At 37.4% G+C, this 18782-nt stretch overlaps 1 protein-coding gene and 1 non-coding gene across 2 annotated transcripts in view; one reads left to right on the forward strand and one right to left on the reverse strand.

Moving 5' to 3' along the window:
• LOC117793375 (dopamine D2-like receptor) overlaps positions 1-18782 on the forward strand; it is a 69144-nt gene that overhangs the window by 16414 nt on the left and 33948 nt on the right. The window contains exon 2 of the mRNA XM_034633680.1: positions 8077-8145. The gene's annotated coding sequence lies outside the window, so the exon portion shown is untranslated. The remainder of the gene's footprint in view (positions 1-8076; positions 8146-18782) is intronic.
• Trnap-cgg lies at positions 17717-17788 on the reverse strand. The gene has a single exon. It is a non-coding gene; the product is annotated as a tRNA-Pro (tRNA).

The following is an 18782-nucleotide window of genomic DNA, read 5'->3' on the forward strand; positions in this document are numbered from 1 at the left end:
AAATCAGAATGCTTTACAACTTTCCTTTAGATTGATATTTATATAACATAAACTAGAAAGAGATGAATAAAAATAACAGCTAAAATTTCGAAAACATAAGCTACTTATTAGCTTGAAAAGTTTTCTTGCTCTTCCTTAAATCTAAAAGCTTTAAAGCTCAACTAACATTGTGTTTTTTCTTGTCCTGATCAAAAAAAGATACACAAATCTCAAAGCCCAAGAGCTGAACTAATTCTTTAGCTGTTTATCTTTAAATATTTATAATTAGCAATCAACCATATAAAAATATTTAATCTGAACTGAAGATCAGCTAATAGCTGAAATTTTTTCAAACAAAAAACTATATCATTAACATAGAATGTCAGTACGGTTTACTTTCAACCAATGTCATTTGATGTTAATACAAATTCGGCTTCAACAACTGCTTCCAACTTAAAGATTTCCCGTGCCGCGAATCGTATTTCCAATTAGCAGATCTGTGTAAAAAATTAACAATTTGCATGCATTTACAGCCAGAAAAGTCATTAGTTATCATATTATACCATTTGACCCCACCACGTCCAACATTAATGCTGATAAATTATGCAGCCCTGTTTTGTTCATTGACCCATGGCTCCAGTTCCAGTTGTTTCCTAGTCCCTTCAAGGGGGGACTAGTTGTTTTTCATTTTGGTTTTCGGTTTCACTGGAATCGGAATATGTAAAACGTTTGATCCCTTCCGGCTTATCCAGGTCTAAAAGTAGCGCACGATGAAATAAACTCAAATAAAATTATGTGCAGTGAGCCAAAGGGACAGGTCGACAGACATACAACGAGACTGAAGAAAGGGGGGAAGAGATAGAACGTTCAAGAGAGAGTGAAAGAGATAGATTTTGTAAAGAGAGAGGACCTTAAATTTATGTATAACAAGTCCAATAAGCCCAAGCACAATCAAAATTATTTATTTTTTCCTACACTGACCATCAAAAAAGTAAATTCGTGTTGACGGCTTGGCCCATGACATTTCGTTCCCCTCACCAACCAACCCCTACACCCCTTTCACACACCACCCTCTTCAGCCATCCTTGAAACACTTGCGAAGCTTTCCCCATGTCGCTGCAAAATAGTCGACGCTGCAAAAACAAAAGTTTATTTATTTAATACGAACTGAAAATAAAAAATATAAATGTTTGAAGTTCTGGTCTGCTAAACTATGATATACCCTGTACGCTAAAGTAGCGGCCGCTAAGGTATACTATATGTATAATTTTGACAATCATTTGAAATTTTTTAATCGAATTCTTAATATTTTTCAACATATTTTTAAACATATTTTCAATATACTTTGAGCTGCCTTAAAAGGGGTCAGTTGAATCGCTGGGCTTTGGATTAAAAATTCAGTTGACATTATCTGTTGCTGATATTTTGCCAGTTCCCTTCTCTATCTAACACAGTTTCTGTCCGTCCCGCTCCCACTTAGCCTAGATTGCCTTGACTTTAGGTTAAAAGTTGGGCCCAGTTCATTGAAAGTTTTGGCGCAGCAGGCACGTAGCATGCCACGCCCAGTCGAGTGTCTACTTCAATGTAAGGCAACTTTTACACTATTTGCCCCAATGTGAAAGTCTGCCTGCGCTTTGCATTTTTGCCCAAAAGCAAATGGCAATAGCAACAACAAAAACAACAACAGTAACAACAACAACTAAAACTGAAACTCAAACCATGTCGTAAAAGTCATAAAAAATGGTCAACTTTTATTTTTATATTTTATTTATTTATGTAAAATTCATGACATGTATTTAAATTAGTTGCCAAACTGTTTGTTCCTTTTTGTCTCTATCTCTATCTCTCTCAGTAAGTCTAGATGTGTGTGTGTGTGTGTTGTATGTGTGTGTGAATGCCATTAAGCGCAGCCGTTGTGAATTTGTGGCCCAAAAAGTAGGCAGCAGAAAGGCAACATTGCATTAGCAAATATTCAATTATGAGACAGCCTATTCTTTCCCTATATTTACGCACATATATATCTGTCTCTTCTCTTCTTATATCCAATATACATGTGGATATCTCTGTCTGCTGCCATTAGCATTTCAAAGCGCAAAGACAGCATCAGTGGCAACAGAAAACAAAAGCCCAATCCCAGTTCAACCTTCAGCTCATCATGAGCTTCAGTTCTAGTTCTAGTTCCACTTTCCACTATAGTTTTAGTTCCAGGCGGAGAGCACAAAACTTTTGCCATTTGCCTGCAGGCGGCAAACGACAATCGACAAAGGGCAAAGCAAACACACAAAGTTTCTCTGTATATATCTAGTCAGTTAGTGATATGTGTATACTAAATATCTGCATATATTATCGCACTCTTTCCCTTTTCCTATCTCTCTCCCCTTGAATAGCTTAAAAAATGCGTGTCTGGTCAAGTTATTGAGCTTTGCTCTGGTTTTTCTACTTTTGTTTCTTGTGCTTTGTCATACGACAGATCAAAGACACACACACACATACATTTGTACACCCGCTCATTCTCACTCTCACCCACATGCACTGGAATATATATATATACTATATATATATATATATATATATATGTGTAGCGGATGCCTAACCGGAAATTGATATTTAATTAAAGTTTCATGCGCAGCTTTTGTTGGTTTCCCAGCAAACTTTTGCCCCGAATAAGTTTAGTTCCCACTGCTGAAAATGGGAATTGCATAGAGCCAATTTTCATATGAGAAAGTAAACAAATAGGCATAAAAGCCTTCCCTTCAGAAATAAATAAATTTGCTACTTTATCGCTTGAGTTGGAAATGAGATGACATTCGTATTAAGTTTTTCTGTTTGTTTTCTAAAACTCTAAAACGAGATACAAATGTGATGATACGTAATGTTAGCCGGAAACCAGAAACTGGAAACCAAACTTTAAGCTTGTTTGCCAACTGAAATAATAGCTGCAAATTGTGCCAGTTCAGATAAAATGTGGAACAACATTAATCTCGACTTAAGCGTCAATGATATCAGTTGAAAGTGACAATAAGACTGTCTCGAATTATATTATTTTTTTTTTTAATTCGAAATATATATATTATTTTTGTCAGTGAATCAATAAATTTATTATATCTCACACACATTTTGATCGGACTAAAATCTTTCCGATACAAATGATTTTCTATTGGAAATATCAAATTATTTATAAATTTTCGAAATAAAGCCCCATTTCATTGTAGACAATTAGTTCAAATAAGAGTTAGATTAACCAAAAATTTAATTGCCACTTGCACGTGAGGCCGACGAAAAATTCATTAATGCCCTGATGTGAGCGAAAAAGTTGGCATACAACATTCATAGTAAATAAATTTTGATTGCTTCTTTAATAGCTTATATCTTAAAAAATGTAACATAAAATTTACTTGAAAATTGAGACAAATATAGAAATCATATTTAGATTCATAAAATTGAGGATTATAGCCAGATCTTCTAAAAAAAAAATTGACAATCCTCAGAAAATGTCAGGACGATATCTATCGAACAGTTGGAGATAATCAAGAAACAAGTTCGACCCCTTCTCTCACATAAGGGTTAAGCTAATTCCCAGAGCTCTGCAATCAAAACTAATCGAATTCTCAGTGCAAATATTGTCATTGTGTCTGGATAAAAAGTGCGTGCCGTTTTCTGGTCCATTAAGAGTACCGGAGTGTGACTTTGCTTGAATTTTGTTGGTCATTAAATGCACTCAGGCAAATTTATTCCCATTTATTTGAAAGGTGTCGTATCTCTTGCAAATGAAGGAGAATGCTTTAATGTCTTTCGCTGAAAATGTTTCTCTTTTTAGACCCCGTACTTAAAAAAAGAACAGCGGTCTATTAGGTTTGTTTCAACGAATATGTGCGTAACAGGCAGAAGGAGGCGAGGCAGACTCTATAAAGTATATGTATTCTTGATCAACATCAATAGCCGAATCGATAAGCAATGTCCGTCTGTCCGTCTGTCTGTCTGTCTGTCTGTCTGTCTGTCTGTCTGTCTGTCTGTCTGTCTGTCTGTCCGTCTGTCCGTCCGTCTGTATGAACACCCAGATCTCAGAGACTATAAGAGCTGAAGACCCCAAACTTGGTATGTAAGTTCCTCTATATTGCAAGCAGATCAAGTTTGTTTCTTTTTTTGATCGAACCACTATATCATATAGCGCCTATAGTAATAGTATCGAAAACTTTTTTGTTTTTTGAGATGTCGTAATCAAACTGATACAATATGTATCAAACTTTGTTTTATATATCCTGACCAAAGTTGGTTCACATCGGACCCCTTTATCATATAGCTGTCATAGGACCGATCGGGCGAAAATCAAGTCTTAGTAGGAAAAACTTTTTTGTTTTTTGAGATGTCGTAAACGAACTGTCAGAATATGCTTTTATGTTGGTTTTATACATCCTTACCAGTTCAAATCGGTTTACTATATCGTATAGTTGCCATTGAAACAAGTAGTAGAAAATGTAAATGTAGAAATTTTGAATTTTTAGCAGTCTTTGCTTCTTACATAGTAAGTACGGGGTCTCCGACAGTCGAGAATGCTCGACTGTAGCTCCATCCATCTAGTTTTTTTATACGTATTTAAATACGAACGGAAAGCAACAGCCGCGTCTCAGCTGCTTGCTGATAGCAGGTTGAGAGGAAGAGATGAAACACGTGCTGAGGTAGACAGGATGGAAAGGTGCAGGAAGGGGGACACGGAGAATAGGAGGGCGATGGACAAACTTTATGAGTTTTATCTACGCGGAACTTTCGAACTGGCGCTGAACAACGCCAAATGGAAGCTGGAAAATGTGGCATGCGACTTCGTCTCCTTTTCCAGCTCCAACTCCAACTCCATCTCCATTTTCGACTTCTACTTAGTTTCCTTCTCCGTCAGCACCCGACGCTCATCGGCTGACTTTTTAAACATGCCTCACGGCCAAATGCATAAATATTTTCAGTGTCTCCGTCGCGTGAAAAGCTGGCAAAAGAGAAACTTGACATTTTTCATATAAATTTATTTGGCTTTGGACGCTTTGGTGGGCTCAGCCACCCCATTGGCGTTGGGGGCGTGGCGCATTTGCATATTTGCAGCAAAGCAGCACCAAAGTGCCATAAAAACTGGTACAGTTGAATGAAATGAAGTCAAATAACAGAGTACAAAGTACAAGCGACAGCACAACAAAAAACCGACAGGAGAGGAGGAACGCATAACAGGACAAGCAGGACAACACAGAAGAGGATAGAACAGGCGGAGGGGGAACAAAGATATAGGCAATAAAAACTTTATACAATAGCAGATGCCATCCCAATGCTTGATGGTTGATGTCGGCCAACAGAATACAGGCAACGGTCAGCCAATCCCAATTGCTGCCTCAAAGGAGCTTTCTTCTCAGCTACAAAATGCCGTTGCTTAAAGGTGTAAGGTAGTTTAAGCTGCACAGACATCAGGGAAGGTCAGGGATAGGGAAAGTGGTCGATCAGTCACATAATGTGCTCTCATTCCCCTCCATCAATTGCAGACCTTTGCAGTGTCCTATCTCATCAAACAGCCTGAAAATTCCCTAAGGCCAAAATCCAAATGACACTGACTAATTTCTACATTAGAATAATCTCGCAATACAGATTGAGTCAGTCAGAAATTGTAGACATTAATAAATGTAATACTATCAATTGTTATAATAGATTCATGTACTTGATTTGTTACACAATTTTAAAACAAAACTCATGCAAGTTGTGAAAGCAAAAGCATCATTGAAAAAGTAACAAAGGGTATAATAGGAATTACATTGCAGGGTATCTGATCGGCAATCATTCGAGTCTATCGTATGCTCGCAGCAGATTGTGTCAGATATATAATTTATTTACGCGAATTTCTCACTTCGGTCAGTGCTAAAACAATGTCAAAAACGAGAACAACACCGACAACAACTGACCATGTAGCGAAAGGACATTTCAAAAAATTGGTAAAGAAAAAAAAATGGAAATGAATTTAATAAATATATTTGTGAGTGCACGACTATGAAATACCAATCGCTCAGGCCTTTAAATAAATAAATAAAATGTATATCTTTAAATAAATGCAAGCTTAGTAAATTATAAAAATTGTGGTGTCTTTTTTTTTTTAAGGAAACGGAAAGTGGGCTGCTGCAACTAGTCAAGAGTAGACATATACTTTATACGATCGTAGATGGCATGTTACGTACATTCGGCTAAAAACCTTTATACCCATTGCCAAATTTTAACAGGCTCAGGGTACAAAAATAAAAGCAAACACCCAATTTTTTTTAAAGCTGCGTGCAGAATTTGTTGGTATTTGGCTCCCCAAATTGTAGTATTATTTTGATTTTCATTTTTGTATTTTCGGTTTTGTTTTTGGTGTTTCCCGATGCGGATTAACAACTCAAAAAAGGGCTTGGCTATGTTGGAGTTTGACTGCACTCACAGCTTTGCGGATTATGTTTCAATTAGGCAATGAAACAAAAGGACTGTAGACCGTTGATTGGATTAGTCCATTCGCCTGCCCAGCCATAGCATCTGATACTTGAATGTTCACAACTCGCTCTCGTTATTTACCACCTCCTCCCATACCATTTGCTTTTTAGGTTCATCCTCTCAATCTTCTGCCACTTGCAACGCCTTTCGCGTGCTATTCCAATTACAAACCCAATTAAAATTATACATAAAGCGAATAAATATGAGCAGAGTGCATTTTGAGTGCGCTGCATTTCCTCAGTTACGTAGTCTAAAATAATTATTTTACTATTTTTATTCCGCTGGTGAATACCCCGCTCAATAATCTTGTCAAAAATATGCGTTAATAAGTGAGTTTTTCATTGGCTTAGCTTTTATTTACGTTTGGTGAAAACATCGCAGAAAAGCGTAGCATGCAGTCTACAATTATTTTTTAAATATTCAATCGATTCTATTTTTTATGGACCAAAGGCTACAACAGACACAACATGTGCTAAACACATAAAAAAAATAATCGCGAGCATAAACGTGTAAACAAAATTTATATGCTCTGAAAGATTGAATACCTTTTGTACTTAAATAAAATAAAAAAAATGTATTGGATAATTAAATTTTAAAGCAAATGTTTGAATAATTTGATACGATAGTTTGTAATTTATTAATGATCTTTAGTAAAAGTGTTATACAAATAAATAAAACTATAAATATAAAAGTTAATTACAGATTAATTTGATTTTTGTAAACATGTTTTGAAATGCGATACGATAATAATGAAATACTATACTAACGATGCTCGATACAATTTGTACTTCCAGTTATTGATGGGCAATGTGGTCAAATAAAACGGAATGAGTTATCGATACATGCGTAAAAAATATATCGTGTTGCAAATATCGAGTTTTCTCAATGTTAGGATGATGTGGTTTCTCTTTCATTTGGATAATATCGAAACACATATTGACCAGGTGGTGATATCGTCATTTTGTCTTTTTCAGAAAGGTTTATTCTGGCTCCTTTTCTACTCCATCTACTGCAATGGTATCTCCTGCTTTTTTTTTTTTTAATTTTGTTGTTCGTTCAGCGTGTTCTGATCTCATGGTTGTCATTACGTTATGCAAGCATTTATTTACCCCTTAACTGTGTATTTATCTAGATGAAGAAGCCTCTAGAACTGTCAGCTGATATGGTATGTCTAGAATCTTAATATCTATCCCTCTTCATTTGAATATGCTTTTGCTTATGTGTAGCAGATATGAATACTCGGATACCCGTACTCTTAGTAAATGTCTGATGTTCTGCAGTACAGCTTGTCTTTTATGCAAATAGCTGACAGCTTCGTTGATATTGTTGTTTTATTTTTTATTATGACGATTTTGTTTGTTTGTTTTTCTGTTTTTCCTACTTCTACTCCTCCATCTCATTCTATTTCAACTGCAGTTGCTGATGCTGCTGTTGTTGTTGTTGTTGTTGATTTTGCTGGTGTCTTTGTAAGCCAGGCCATAAAAATATAGTAAGTTGAATTTGTAACTTGTTCGGGCTCAGCCTTAAAACTGTGCTCGGCTGCTGCGGAAAGTTTTCTTTTGAGTATCTTAAGATTTATTTGCAATATATTTATTACTTGTCTTTCAGACTAAATACATTGGAATTTACTCACTTTGGATTGATCATCACGAGGAGGACAGAGAAACAAAGCTATTGGTAAGTAAAAATCGTTTTAGCTTTTAAGAATTCTTGTCGTTGCTGCCTTTGGGCAGTGCATTAAGTTCTTAACTAAGCCTAGACAACAATTTCAATCAGTTTCAGCAAAGAAAACAACTTTTATATGCGGCCTTCGTCCAGGCGATGAGGCAACCGGGGGCAACTCGATGTTCGGGGTTAATTAAAATACGAAATACACTTTGACAAAATGCCATTTAATCTACTCAGCTTCGAACTTGGAAAGACCAAGTAAAAAAAAAGAGGAAAATAGCAGGCGGTAAATTAATTATGCGCATATTTGTGGGCTTCACAACAACGCTCAAAAAAATAATACTGAGATGGGAGGGGAGAAAGAAAAAAAGGTTCAATTTGATTTGCATTTTTTGGCGCTTTCAAATACGCCATTTATGACACAACCGCACATTGCGTTGGCAACTCTGGCCACCCACACAGTACCCTCCATTAATTACAACAAAAATGTACTACTAATCAGAAGCGTAGGCTCAAAAGCAATCTCTGGTCCAGTGTTAAATGAGCCGCTGAGCCGCATAATTTCCCAAGTGCTAAGACTGGCGACTCTACTCAAGGATTAATCGCAAATCGAATCGAACTTTTATTCCTTGAGGTAGTCCGTAGATGGTAGAGTTCTTTTGGAAGTAAAATGTACATGATTAATAATAATTATAAGTACTATTTATTAATTTTTTATTGAGACGCCCCTCTTATGTGTCAATAATCTTCAAAGTCGTGAGTATGATTGTTTTTTCCAAAAATTTAGTAAAAATTGTAATACCAATTAATATTGGTTAACTTATTGACAACAATTGCATTACTAAATTCTCGCAGGTGGTTTTTGATGTAAATAGTTTGATCAAATATTTAAATAAAATATCAAATTGTTACATTTTTGGTTGCACAATATAATTAAACAATCATGGGGGCTCCGCCCTCAGCTCGCTTCGTTCGCGGTGAGAAAGGAGCTACAGTCGAGCGCACTCGACAGTAGTAGTACTCTGTAACATTAAACCATTTAAGTATGTTCTAAGTTAATTGAAGGTGTTTAATATTGAATTTCAATTCGTTTAATTTATTTTTTCCGTTAAATTTGTATTTTAATTCTTATTTTAATTATGACAGGAAATTGAATATCTTAGCAATCCACATGTATGTGTGTGTAACCGCAGTTACATATGCATTCCTTTGCTGTGATGTTGTCCCCGAGGCAATGCAGCAAATTCAATTTGGAATTTGCATTGCTCAGTTCATTTGGCAATGTACTTGTATAATGAATTTGGTTCGCTTGTCCAGCGTTCTCCAACTCCCTATTTCTCCCCCTTGCCTGAGAAAGTCATATTTCACTTGCCGTTGCCCAATTCTGAAGGAGGTGTGTCTGAAAAAAAGGCTAAGAAGGGGGTGGTATAGCGCTAAGTGCCATAAAACTGTCTTAAGCTTGGGCAAATGAACGGCACTTGCGTCGGACAATGACTGTACTTATAGCACTCCAATACACACACTCACACACACACCCACACACACATGTACTATATGTAAGAGTGCGTTTATATGTGTGCGTGTATGGTCCAATACAAACAACAATAAATTGCTGAGCCGCCTTACTCATTAAATACATGTATGTATGTAGATATATTGAACATATACGTACATATACTATACAGAGAGACAAGCATGTGCGTATACATAATTGTGGAAACATGCATGGCCGTACTCAGTTTTGGACACAGGGATCCCACAAAATAAGGAAATTTTCTAGAAAATTATTAAACATTTTATTTCAAAGGTTTAAATTTAAAAAAAAGTGCTAAGGAATGTATCACGGCTCAAAAAACATTAAAATTTATCTAGATAGATAAATAACAGACCAAGGCAATCATTTTTAAACGAAAAGAAAACAAGAAACTTTAAGACTTTAATGAGAAATATTTAAGAATATGAATACATTCGTTCGTCATATGAATGCTGTGCCTCTTCACTGCACACTCTTCTTCAACCAAAAAAAAGGGTCAACAAAAATTAAGCTTTCTATATCCTATATTCACCAAATTTGGTCGAAATGTATAATGTTTTGTTGAGATGTCTCAAGAAACAAAATATGAATTTTATACTAAAACTTGAAAGATTTAAGTAAATGAAAAACAGTATTTTCTAGCGAAGAAGTAAAGGTAGCTGCAGTTATAGTTCGATTAAATATATGCATGTATGTCCATAAGTAATGAAAAGAATTTCTGGCCCCCATATTTTCCTCCTGGATACGCCCTTGCGTGCGTATACCAATACATATACATATGCATGTATGTACGTGTATGTGTGTGTGTCCTTACGTTTAATTCAATAACGCAGCAGCAACTCGTTTGCCACGCCCATAACGCCCACAAAAGGTACAGTGACAGCGGAACGTGCAATAATACTCCGAAACGAACACAGAAATGGCCTCAGCTGCAGCTGTCTATCTATCTATCTCTCTCTCTCTGTCACTGTTTCTCCCCCTCCTTGTCACTCATGTGACATGGGCATGTTTTTCCGCTTGGTTTTTGCTGTTGTCCGTCTGTCGTTTCATTTTCATGTACCATTCCCAGACTTGACGCGTTCGAGCATGTCGAGGCATTCAATTTCTTATTTCCTTGCCTGTTGTCACATTTTCATGTGGTGTCATGTGCGATGCAAACATACTCCACTCCACTCCACTCCACACCACCCAAACCACCCACTCACGCAGACAACCACTCTCGGCCAGAGTCAATAATTTGAATTTGCAGTGTTTTCACAGTGCCACGCCTGTAAAAGGAGTAAGTAACCAGGTAACTGGCAACTGCCAACTGCCAACACTTTTCACTCATTAAAAATATCGAGAATTTCTGGGAGAAATTTGTTGTTCTTTCTACGGTTGCTGTATAATTCATTGGCTTGCCTCAAGTACACACAATAACCTTATTTGCAGGCAACATTAATATGACACATACACACACCTACACTCAGACACACACATATGTTTGTATGTATGTGCATGTACAGTCAACACTGTCAGTTGATGTCTAGCCAGAGGCTATCAAACTCTATTAAATGCAATTATTGTCAACATCAAATTGATTAAGTGCCCTTCACAACGTTCAGATTGGAACTGGTTCTGGAGTTGCTCATGGAACCGGAACCGGAACCGAAAGTGGAAATAGAACTATGGCATGTTCTTAGCCTTGTACCTGGCACATACTTCAAAGCTTTGCTGGGCCAAAATTAATTACCAGTTGGGCAACCACAAGATACTTTACATCTGCCACGCCCAACCTGGCAAAATTTCATAAATTTTTCTCGCCTGACCAAATGAAAAAGAAAATATAGCCCACTGTCGAGCTAAAGAGAAAGTTGAATCGTTAAAAATAAAAAAAGAAACTGTATTTTTTTTTTTTTTTTTATTCCAAAGCAAAACTTTTACAAAAAGCATTAAAATTTCAAAACAAACTGAGAAAAAAAGAGAGGCGCCCACACATAAAGCGACCGCTGGTCATGGTGAAAATATTGGAAAATTGTTCGGCATCACCGTACCATCCTCACCAGCCTGTTAATAATTCGTTTTGTTTCTACCTTGCGGTTGAGGAACTTTTTTTTTTCTTTTCTCTTCTCTATTTTTGATTTTTGACCAAAATTTTAATAATTGGCATTTATGTGTCACGGCAGGGTGCCCAAGGGGGGTAAGATGAAGATGGTAATGAAGGGGGGGGGAGGGTATGGGAGCGCTTTTTCCATAAATTGTTTCGGAAATTACTGTTGTACCTCCAGCCCGAACTTTGGTCGACTTTCAAATTGATTACAGTTCATTTCATTTCTGGGCTTTTGTTTACCGCCCTTGCCACGCCCCTTGGCGACCATTCTTCTTCCAGCCCCTTCCAGTCATTTAATATTTGCTGACCATTGACGTGCATCGTTGCGTTTCAGTTTCAGTTTCAGTTCGATTTTCCACACTTTCATTTACATTTTGAACGTTTGTTTATCTTCGCTATTATTATTGTTACGAATATTATGATTATTATGATTATTGTTGAGCTTCTGCGGCCATCGAGCTCACGTATTCAATTAATAATTTCGTTTCATTTTCCACAGTTGCTCAAATATTTTACCTGATTTACTCTTATTTGCATTTTAGCATTCACCTGCAAATGGGTTAAATCAATTTGCACATTTCAATACATTTGAGCTCTGCCATTTAATTGTATATTATTTATGGTGTTGTAGTCTTAATACCCTATTTCAATCAAACATACTTTTGACCAATTGGCATTTATGACTAATTATTTAGATTATACTAGTTGTTTTAAGATGATAGCTTACCTTAAGAAAGATATTCGAATAAATAGCTACTTCATTATCCAAAATCAAACACTTGTATTTGTGAGAACAAAAACCATTCCAAGTGACCACTTAGAGAAAAAAGCAATTATAAATAGTAAAAACTTTTTGATTGATTAAAAGATAACAAAAAATTTATAAAAATATACGTAAATATTATTTGACGTAAATTGAAATTGATTGCGCCAATTATTGTGTCAACGTATATATTTATATATCTATACATCTATTTATATATCTATATTACCGATCAGAAGAGTAGAAGCGCATATTTTTTGAGAGTTCAGAATTAGTATATTTTTGTCATTTGCATGTAATCGTTTTATAATATCAAAGCATTTGTTGAATTGCATTTTAATAGTTTGGTTGGAAAGAAGATCCTAGAAGAGGCAGTAGCTTAATTTTAATTAGTAACTTTTGTGTAAATTCCAAATCATTGAGCAGGAAAAGCGTGGAAAATGGAAATAAACATGCGGTTCCACAAGTATCTCTTGGTGTGTGTGTATGTTGACCCTACATAAACATGGGAAATACAAGTGTACACGATATATGTATGTTTATATGTATATGTGAATGTCTCACTCAGACCATCCACTTCCTCCTTCAATGAGAAGAATCGACCTCAACTCGCCCTGGAGCTAAATTGTGTATTGGAGTTTCCTTTGCTGGATTTGTTTTTGTTTATACTTTTGTGTGTGTTGTAGACAAATGCGCATTAAAATGAATGAGCTGCATAATTGCATAAGTTTGATTAGTTGGGTAAGTGTTTTTATTAGGCCCCGCACCACAAAACAAACTAATATGCCAAACTTCATTTGAATTAATTAAAATGTGTCAGAATAAAATGTTGGCAAAGCAATGAAACAAAAAGGATCCGAAACAACCAGTTGATTTCTGATAAATATTAAATTCATACACAATTAATGAAATATATATTCCGACCTATTTTTCTATTTTATCCAAGGATTTAAGCAAATATATCTTTGTTAACTTTTTCTTTGAATATTCCTTAACTTTTCTAGACTTGTTTTGTAAAAAATTATTATGTTTATTAAAAAACTAAAAACTGGTGTTAAATTTAAAACTATTAACTTTCAACTTTCATATTTTCATATTTCTCTTGACAAAATTTCGTTCATCAAATGCCAAATTAATTCCACAGAATGATATTACTAACACTCTTTTAATGATCTATTTCTAAAGCAAAGGAACAAAAATGTTCATAGTTATTAACGTGGAATTTATGTTATGCTGAAGTGGAATTTGGAACAGGCTACTGAATTTCAAAACTTTTATCGAGCCTATTAAATGGAATATCTTTATAGATATTTACTTTTGGTTATCACAAGAAGTTGAGACCGGGAGGCTTTTTAATATCATGTGAAATAACTTTCAATCTGCTGTGTATCTGGGTCGTCTTGTTGTTTTTAAGATGTCTCTAAACGAACCTTGCAACTCTTTGCGAATTCTATAAGTAAGGACAAACAGTTTTTAAGAATGTTAGTTCCGCACTCTTTATTCCCATATGGATGACTGCAACCAGCACCTTTGACTAATTTGCCACTGATTACATGGGCAAACAGTATTCCTGTTGTTGTCGATGACGATGACAATCACAATGACAATTCCGATAGAGTTTAAAGCTGTTGCGTATTCAAATGAATCTAGCAGGCTCGTCAGCTTCATGGCTGTCCATTTATTTGTAGGCTGAATACCTAAAGAGGAACACACACACACACACAGTGAGCAAGCGGAGGGTTGAAGAAAGGGCGGGTGCTTGTATTTTTAGTGGTATCTAATGAAGTTGCCCGCTCGCTGCTGCTGTTGACGCCAGAGAAGGCAGACAGGGGACCCTGACAGCTGAAAAAGGCGAATGCGGAATGCGGAATGTGGGATGGAGAAATGGGAAAGGGGCAGGGGCAGAGGTCAGTGTAAGTAGGGTGTCGGCACTGGTTTAGGGGCGCCGAGCTACAGCAGTTGTCTAGGACCCTCATTTATTTTCACTTTAATCAAAGTGAACAGCAAGAAGAGCACAACGTTGATGGTGCAGGACACGCTGGACGGCGGGAAGACGGGACAAGACCCAACGTTTGCTCAACAAATTTTGCTGCCATGCCCAAAAGAATTGTAAAGCGTAAAATAACAAAGGCAAGGAAGAGAAAAAGTAAAATAAGAAGCAGGAGCAGAAGAGGAGGAGGCGGAGGAGCAAAAGGAGAAGCAGCAGTGGCAGCAGAAGAGCAAAAAGTGTATTAGTAGTTGTATTTTACACGTTATCCTTTCAGCGTGGGTTCAACGTTGGGCGGTTGGGCGGTTGGGTGGTAAGCAACGTTGCTAAACAAAAGCACAACAGCCGCCCAGTCGCCCAGCCGACAGGCGAAGAGATTGCCCAGGCCAGGCCAGATGAAAAAGTAAGCTAATTAGTTAATGAAAGATATTTTCCATTGTCTACTCAAGCCAGGACAGCGTCGGGGTGTGTCGGGGCAGTGTACGGGTGTGGCACGAAGTATGTGGCACGTTTGCCTTGGCAGCTACACTGAACAAAATTACTTTGATCATCGCGATAGCTGCGATCTGAGTAAATGGGGTTTGAAACTTGGCAAAGCTTTTGTTTAGTTGATCGAATAACTGAAAAAAAAATGTTGCCTGCTTTTAGGCATGTGCTGTAATTAAGCTTTGTAGCTCCGTGTGTGATCAACATCTTTAAATCATTTACATACTATATATACTATATACTTTAACATACATATGTTTGTTTCTTTATGTATATGTGTATAAAGACCGTCTATTGTGTGGTAATTGTGGCCTTTTGCAATCCCCCAACTTCACCTCTCTCTCCATCAACCCTCACTCTCCTCACAATATCACCATCTCACTCTCGCCCCTTTGGGCTGTTGCTGCCACGTCAATTGTGAACTCCTTTGTTGGCCAATTTCGCCGTCCGCTGCTCATTTATATTTCTGCTACTTTCTTTGTGCCACACAGCCAGAGCAGAATAATTCCGCATTCCCCCAGTCACCAAATGGCACACCTTATTTCCAGCAGTGGATTTTGCTTTGTTGTTGCTCTTTCTGCTGGCCCGCTGCTCATTTTACCGCTGGTCAGCAGCGGTTGGCTGCACCCTTTCATAAAAATAATCTTAAAAAAAAAAATGTTTTGCTTGAATAAATTATGGAAAGGACTTTTTCTCCAAAAATGGAGCCTCAGTATTCACGGCAAATTATATATTTAAATACTTTATTATCATGCACAATTATTTGGCTTATATGACGATTTGCTGTTACCGTTGCTTTCTGAACGGGCACCCAGCTTCCAGGTGCCGCACTTGAATTCTGGATTGCATTTGCCACTGCAACAATTCGAGTCCATTACGCACGCACCGCCATTTTGCTTGCAATATGCGGCAACAACTGCAACGCCGATCAACACACAAACTAGGCACAACAAGCACTTCATCTTTGCACCCCAAACACTGTCTTTATTATGTCGAATCCAACGTAGATCAAAGTTAGCTTTAATAACAGCTCGACAAATTCACAAATCGAATGCATCTGTTACGCAGCTTAGCACAAATATTTTAGTTCAAGTACAACTCGAAGATATCCTATACATCAATTGTCAACAACATTTGCCACATTTGCTCACATTTGAATGTGTCAGACTTTTGGCTTTCCCCAAGCAAATGTGAAACTGTTAAAACATTTCCATTCACCCGAAGTAAATCAGCAATTCGATTTCGATGTGCAAAAATTATAAAAAGCTGAAAATAAGTACATTTTCATTTTTATTTTGCAATTATAAATCGCGCAAATTTTATGCTAACTTATATTTATTGAACAAAACAGCTGGTTAAAATGTTAATGGCTTTTTCTCACGATAAACATCGCGTGTTCGATAACAAAAATACTCAAATTCGCCGGGGTGGATGGCAAAAAATCTTAACATTCATTATGAATGAGCCAAAATGATCATTCGGATTTTGTACTGAAATGAAGTCCACATTCGGCTCGAATGATGAAAATGGAGTCGAATGTGTCAAATGTGCTGTCGTGGAAATAGGCTATTCATTTAAAATTGAGCAACAGATTTTCTGGATGCACTTCAATTTTTATTTTTCTAATATATTAGATACTTCAAATTAACTTTTTGTACTATAAATAATTAAATCTTGATATTATTGGAAAAAAAGCAACAAGAAAATAAATTTGTTAAATCTTTTTTTTTAATTTTCTCAGCTTGTTGTCCTTATCTTATTTAGTTATCTTAAACATAAATGTATTGTGTTATTTTACTCAACATTTTCAGTAAACTTGTTATTCTGTCGCACGATCGTGATTCATGCACATAGATTAGAAAGAGATAGCACTTGTAGCTCAAGCAGTAAAGGAGATAAAGAGTGAGCGAGAAAACTGTCGAGTCTAGCAACCAACTAATGTGGCATTATGTTTGCTAAAATTACTTGCCAGTTTCTCTTTTTTTTTTCTTTTTTTTATTTATTTTTTGCTTTTTTGGTTTATTTTTGTACATTTGTGCTGAAATTGTGGGCATACTTTGGTTTTATTATTATGATTATAGCGTTTATGCTTTAAAATTGCCATCAAATGACAGGGAAGCCGTCGTCGTCGTCGTCGCTGTGCAGAAAATTAAGCGTGCAATTTGGCTTTTCTTTTCAATAATTTTCCATTAGACAAGAAAACGAGCAACAAAAGAGCAGGCGACAATGGCTCACAAAATACAACAAGAGCAGGACAAAATCAAAAGGGGCAAATCAGAAAAGGGGCATGGCTGCGGTGTGGGTGGTTAGGGGAGGGGAGGGGAGGGAAGGGGAGTGCGGATAAATGGCGCGTAGCAGACACATCCACATTGAGTCGCAACTCATATAGGGTATACATATGTACACGTACATCTATGTGCATATGTACACTGCACATATATACATATATACTTTATATATGTTTGTGTGTGTATATATAGCACCGATGCGGACACGGCGCGAACGCTGCCGACGACGACACTTCTGGTTCATTGAAGCATAAGAAATTCTCAAATGAATCGCTCCGTTGACGCTTGAGTAGACTTGAAGCGATAAGCGGTTTTTGCGCCATATACAAAAATATATATTTTGCTCTAGTCGCGCATCCGCTGCCATCTCTGCCCCCACCCCTTTCTCAGAGTGTGCATGGAAAAAAAAAATAAAAATAAAAAGTTAGCCCTTGGGCTCGTCCGGGAGTTGAACCCGGGACCTCTCGCACCCGAAGCGAGAATCATACCCCTAGACCAACGAGCCGAGTTGTCGACCCGCAGCTGATTGAGGCATATGGACAGAGTGAGACAGAGAGAGACAGAGAGAGACACAGATAGACATAGAGAGAGAGAGAGAGAGAGAAAGTGGGCTACAGTGAGTCAGTTAGAGCGAGAGAGATAGCGAAATGTGATCTATATTTATGTGCCTGTAAGCTTAAGCCGCATAACTCATACGCCGCGTTTGCCGAAACTTAACGCATAAATTTCAATTGCTCGCACGCTTGACGCCGGAGACTTGCGGCTAATGGAAATGGAAATAAGCGACTGTCATGCTGAGTCATAAAGCCAAACACTCCGATGTTTGTACAATGCGAACCAAACACAATCATAAAACGTTGCTCATGTCTGCCAGACAGTCGCTGCAGTTCAGTCGTGCTCCTGGTCGAGGTGTCAGTCCCCTGGCGTTACCCCTATCTCTCCCCCTCTCCCTCTCTTTTCTCCCTTTTCCCCTCCACCTTTTCCTTTGTTCCTTTCTCACTCTGTGGCTTGTTTATTGACAGTTGTCAGGTGTTTTTTTGAGCTGGGCTCTTAAACTTTGCCAATTGCCGAACTGTATTTGCTGCCAGCTGCATGGTTAACAAGCATATGTCATAGGAACGCCCACGGTTCGCAGTATCTCGAAACCATGACCAGAGGGGGATCAGCAGCCGAAACAGTATCCAATGCTCTCGAGCTGACGGTGAGCCATAAAATTTATCTTGCGACAGCTGCTCAGGCCGCAGGCAATACAAACGGACACTCACACACACACACACACAAACACACACATACACGCACACATGTGTAGCTACTGTTGGCCAAAGCATTGGGCCAGAACAGCACTTGGTTTGCCCTTTGGGCTACATGTTTCACGCGCTAACTAAATCGGAAACCAATTTGCTTATCGCCGTCCTCTATCAACGTTCGAGTGTGTGTGTGTGTGTGTGTGTGTGTGTGTGTGTGTGCATGTGTGGAGCAACTCAATTCGAGTTAAACTT

This window comes from Drosophila innubila, chromosome X, assembly GCF_004354385.1.
Source record: "Drosophila innubila isolate TH190305 chromosome X, UK_Dinn_1.0, whole genome shotgun sequence".
NCBI lineage: Eukaryota > Metazoa > Arthropoda > Insecta > Diptera > Drosophilidae > Drosophila > Drosophila innubila.